Raw genomic sequence first — 5,729 nt, 5'->3', positions numbered from 1 at the left:
TTTTTTTTTTTTGAGGCATGGAATCTACAGTCTCCCAATTTGGTATTTGTCCAAACTTTACTACTGGACTCTTTGTCCCAGCTTTCTGTCACAAGTGGATTTTTTCCATGTCAAGGGAAAGAACACGTACAAAGCCCATACATGGTGACAGACACATTCATAAATAGACACAGTATTAAATTCTTATCATACAGTTAGGAAGTAGGTTGTAGATGGGGAAACTAAGGCCCAGAGCAGCAAAATAACTTTCTCCAAGTCTCAGTGCTAGGAAATGGAGGAGGTGGGATTCTTTCCTCATCAGATTAAGTCTTCAAGCAAGCTATTGCTAAATCTCAACACAACATTTCGGTGACAGTTATGATATTTCTATCAAGCAGTAGTCACCAGAAAGTCCTGGCAATTCTTTATTCTTGTGCCTGTCTTCATATGACCACCCTCAGCCAGCTGGCAGAGAGGCCTTGGCACCTCTAAATTTTAACCAGCCAAAAGCTTGACCCAGGCCGGAAGTTCAATGTGGGGGGAGGTGAGGTTGCTGAAAGGCTTGTAGGGGGTCTCATGCCAGCCTCTTCAAGTCTAATGTGCCTCTGGACTGGGAGGCCCACCACCTTTCTTCATATGCAGAGCAAAGCACAAGGGGAATGCTGTCCAAGAGCCCTCGGTGTGGCTCCTCCTCCTCCCTGGGATGTGGCTAGTTTTCAACAAACTTTCCCCTCCTTGAGATCTTTGGTGTTTCCCACACCAGGCTCATTGGCTAGGAGCCCGTGCTGTGTGCAATGATGAAGTGTTCACTCTTGAAAGTTAGCACAATTGTTTTCTGGGGAGATATTCATGCTTCCATTATGAAAGAGGGCAAAAGAGTAGAAGACAGTGAAGTACAAGTGTCAACTTTGCTACAAGAATAAGCTGAGATTTACTCTCCAAAGCTACTTTTCAAGGATACCAAGATGATTTTGGCAGTGCCTATCAAAGATGATAAAGTTGGGTCTAAGCTGTTTCCACTATCACTATTTTCCTTACTGGATGGGCGTCTTGTGGAAGTAGACTTCAGTGTGGGGTTGTTCCTCTGGCCTACTGGTCAAAAACGACTGTGGCAAACTTTCTGTTTAGTGTATTTGTGATGAGAAGGGTTTGAGATACAGACCCCATTTCTTATTATGTTGAATGAAGAAAACCCCTTTGTTTTGAAAGGAGAAATGTGAAGTGCTTCACTTTGACAAAGGGGGAAGGACCTAGAATGAGATTCAGGGCCTAGAGAATACAGAGGTACCTGAAGAGCAGGTAACCCTTTTATCCCCTTCTGAGAACCTTGAGCCTTCCCTCGTCTCTTTATGCTACTCCTGGCGAGCATTTTACAATTCTTCCATGGTGCAGTGAATGATCATCACTATGCTAACTATAGCTGCCATAATGGCCCTGTTATTGATGTGATTCAGATTCATGGACCAGCAGCATCAGCATTGCCTGGAGCTTGTTAGAAGTGCAGAATCTCCAGGTCCTGAATCACAATCTGCATGGTAATGAGCTCCCTGGGCAGTGAAATTTAAGAGGCAGCTGTTTAGTGCATGGACAGCTGCTCTGGGAGTTTGGGCAGAGTTCTCAGTTTTCTGGACTACCTGCTCACGTTGGCTGTTTTGTCATCATCTGTTGGTGCCTCCATATCCTAAATCCCAATCTATGACTTTGTTTTGTGGACAGGAAAACTAGAGCAACGTGTCCTACTTTGTTGGCAGTCTGGGAGTGAAGAGGTGATGGTAGCAGAAAGGAGAGGCATGCATGGACTTAATTGGGGCCTATGGGAAAATCAAGAGGGCCCCCCAGCATCCATTTCCTAGTTATATTTAGATGTGACCTGGTTACCAGATGTTAAAGTAGCCCATTAAAGCCCAGGGCTAAGAAAGCCAAGGAATATGGAGTGAAAGTAGGCTGGTAAACACAGGAATGGATGTCTTAACTACAAAGTTGAGTGGGATACTTAACTATACCATTGTCATCCACCTCAGCTGATACTCCTTCTCATCTCACAAAAAAATGCAGCAAAATCCACAAAAAAATCTATAGTTCTTCAGTTCTATTATACATTTCCCATATTGAGCTGAAATATGTCTCCTTATGGTGTCTGTCCACTTGTATGGGTCTTGATTCTGTTTCTTGAACATCCAACCCAAACCACCTGATCTTTCTGACTTACAACACTTCTTTGTAGCTGTGAAACAATATTTTTGTTGAACCTTCTCTTCAAGCAAAAATGGACCCAGATCCTTCAAATATTTCTTATGGGACCTGGGCTCTGGCTCCTTCTCCAGTCTAGGTCCCCCTTAACTGGAAACTGGGACAGGGTTAAGTTGTAAAGATGCAGAAAGAGAGACTAAAAGGATCACCAGCAGCTTGGTCTCATGGCTGGAGCCATGGCTCCAAGTGCTTGCCCCAGGAAAGCTCACCTTAGAAATAAGACCTTTCTTTCTTTAAGTTCATCTGAAGACATTTTCAGAACCTGGTGCTTCCCACTCCCAGTGAAAACAAGGTGGTTTTTAAGCCTTGCTTGGTTCCTAAGCTATTCTTTTGTCAATTGAGTCTTTCTGGAATCTGTGAGTCTCTTTTAGTAACTAGTTGCAATCCTCCCTGGGGAGGGGCTGGAAGCAGTGTTGCCTGTTTCCCTAGCACTTCCCGCTTGCTCTCCTTTATAAGTCCCTCTTTTTCCTCTTTAGTTGGTAACAAGACCATCTTTTTCACAAACATTCCATTGCCTAACCCTAACCTACTTTTCATAAGCCATACTTTTTTTTTTTTTTTGAGACAAGGTATCTCTGCATAGCTCTGGCTGTCCTGGAACTCACTCTGTAGAGCAGGCTGGCCTCGAACTCAGAAATCTGCCTGCCTCTGTCTCCCAAGTGCTGGGATTAAAGGCATGTACCACCACTGCCTGGCCATAAGTCATACTTTTGGTGGCCCTGTATTCCTAACTATGGGGAACAAGAAAAGTAGCAATACTAAAAGCTAATATATATTAAGTATTGAGTATTTATGGGCTTTTGTTTGTTTGTGAGACAGGGTCTCACTATGGAGTCTAACCTGGCATCGAACCCACAATCCTCCCACCTCAGCCAACTGAGCACTAGGATTATAGGCATCTGCCACCATGCCCATTTCTGTTTTAAACATTGCATAAGTACATTTATTTAATTCTTACAACAATGTGACAAAGTGCATTCTCACTATCCCTAGCCATATTTTCATATACGTTAATTTATTTGCCAGAGATTTCATAGATAATATATTTACCTGCATTTACAATGTAGATTGCAGCCCCAAAGCCCACATGCTCAGCACTGGGTCACCTTAGAGGCAACCTTTTTCAGGGTGATAAACAAACCACCAGCATTAAAATAATTAGGGGTGCTGGGCTTATTTAAATGTAACAGATCCTAGAGAAAATCGTTCCCCTGTGTTCTGTCTTTTAGTGTAGATTCATCTTTCCTCATCCTTTGATGTATATCTCAGATGCCAATCTGTTTTGCACATTTAGATGTCATCAAAAGCCAGGCAATGGTGGCGCACGCCTTTAATCCCAGCACTTGGGAGGCAGAGGCAGGCGGATTTCTGAGTTTGAGGCCAGCCTAGTCTACAGAGTGAGTTCCAAGACAGCCAGGGCTACACAGAGAAGCTGTGTCTTGGAAAAAAAAACAAACAAACAAAAACAAAAAATAAAATCCAAAAAATCCCCCTTTAAAGCGTGCTGAAATGCAGGTGCTGGAACTCCTCTTCAGACAGAAGGCTTGGGATAGAATCCAGAAATTAGCAACTGCTATCATTTTAACCATGATAAACACCGAGCAGTCTTTATTATAGATTTTTTTTATCAATTTTCCTTATCTACTCCTAGCCTCCCCTTTACTCAGCAAAAGTTGCCTATCATCTCATTTACCTGTCATGGGCCATCTGCTCTCCACTGAGCAGAATGCTCTTCTCAGCCCATCTTAGCAGTTACCTCTCTAGAAGAACCTGATTTGTCCCTGTTTGTAGATGATATGATCCTGTTATGAAAAGAGTCTAAAAAATTCTCCGCCAGAGAATTCTGAGATCTGATAAATGCATTCAGCAAAGCGGGGGCTTACAAAATCAACACATAAAAATCAATAGCTCTTCTTACCAAATAATAATTGTGATGAGAAAGAAATTGGGTGAGTGCATTTGTAAGACCCTCAAACAAATAAAATAACTCAGAATAAACACAGTAAAGGAGGTGACAGAAACTAAATGAAAATAAATGGAAGAAGGTTAAACGAGAAGAAAGAAATTGAAGACCACACTAGAAGATTGAAAAACATCCTGTACCCATGAATCGACAGAATTGTTATTGTGGAATGGCTATATTATTGAAAGGGATCTATGAGTCAAAGTAATCCCCATCAGAACGCCCATAAATTCTTCATGAAAAAGAAACAATCCCCAAATTTACATCGAAGTGCCCCTCTCTCCAAATCAAATCTTGATAAAAAAGAGCAATGTGGGAAGCATCACAATATCTGAGATCAAATTGAACTATTGACTGTGGGGGCCCTAAGAAGCCTTGAGTAAATGTGTAAAGAGTGGATGAAGTCCTGAGTAAATATTTATTGTTTGACATGGGTATGGCCATGTCAAGGACCAATGCCTCGGACCTATGAGGATCCGTCCTCTGGTCCAAGTGTAAATGTTGACAATGTGTGCAAGGTCAAGGGTTTATGAACAATTGACCAGTGTATAAAAAACCTAGCAGCTGCATCTTACCACTTTTGGATGTTCACAGCCTAAGACTGGTCTCCTATAGAGACCCTTACCTAGACTGGCTGAGCTGTACATAGTAAATGCCTGAGTTTCTAGTTGTTGTATCATAATTGGTGCCACCCCATCAGAATGTGTATGTCCCACTTTACCCCAGCTTTTCTGTACAGGTATCTCTTCTTTCTTTACCCTTGCCACCATAGTCAGGTTTCCAGAACCAAACCATGCAGGACATTACATACATTTTGTTGTGATCTTCACACGGCTTCAGAAGGACCACACCAGACCATACAGTTCCACACGAGGTTTATTGAGAGAGAGAAGGGCAAGGTGGTGGTGGAAAGAGAAGGGGGGAAGAGAGAGAGAGAGAGATCACAGGGGCCTTTCTTTATATATGGGTGATGATGTAGTCACAGGTAAAGGTGGGAGACGAGCCAAGTGGATTCTGGGAATATGATGGCTGTTGCCTTGGTCATGCCTATGTGATGTCACAGGTTTCAGAGGTCCTGATACCAACATACCTCCCTTGTTATTATAAAGAGAAGGAAAAAAAAGGGGAGGGGGAAGCTGATGGGAAAAGGGAATGAGGACATCGTGTTTCTTAAGCTGCTTCCTGCTGTCTAGGGGGGTCCTCAATTTTGGGGTGTAGCTGACTTTCACCATCGGGATCCACTGCTAAATGTTCGCATCAGGTTCCTCTGTGGACAGCTGCTCTTCTGCGGGCAGTGGCTGGTAATCCTTTACAGGAACTGATTAATAGTTTGGTTAGAAAGTTTTTGTATTTGTTGTTGAAGGAATGTAGAAATGAGATTCATGAGGCAGGGAGCAAATAATACCAAGAGGATGACTAAGAGAGGCGTTACAAAAGGGAGTATCCACTTTCATATAGGGTTTTCGAAAATCCCAGAACTGGAGGTCTCACGATCCCTGAAATTCTTTTTTATTTTTTTATTTATTTTTATTTATTT

Source organism: Mastomys coucha, chromosome X, assembly GCF_008632895.1.
Source record: "Mastomys coucha isolate ucsf_1 chromosome X, UCSF_Mcou_1, whole genome shotgun sequence".
NCBI lineage: Eukaryota > Metazoa > Chordata > Mammalia > Rodentia > Muridae > Mastomys > Mastomys coucha.
The sequence above is the reverse complement of the archived record's forward strand: the minus strand, read 5'-3'. Positions refer to the sequence as shown.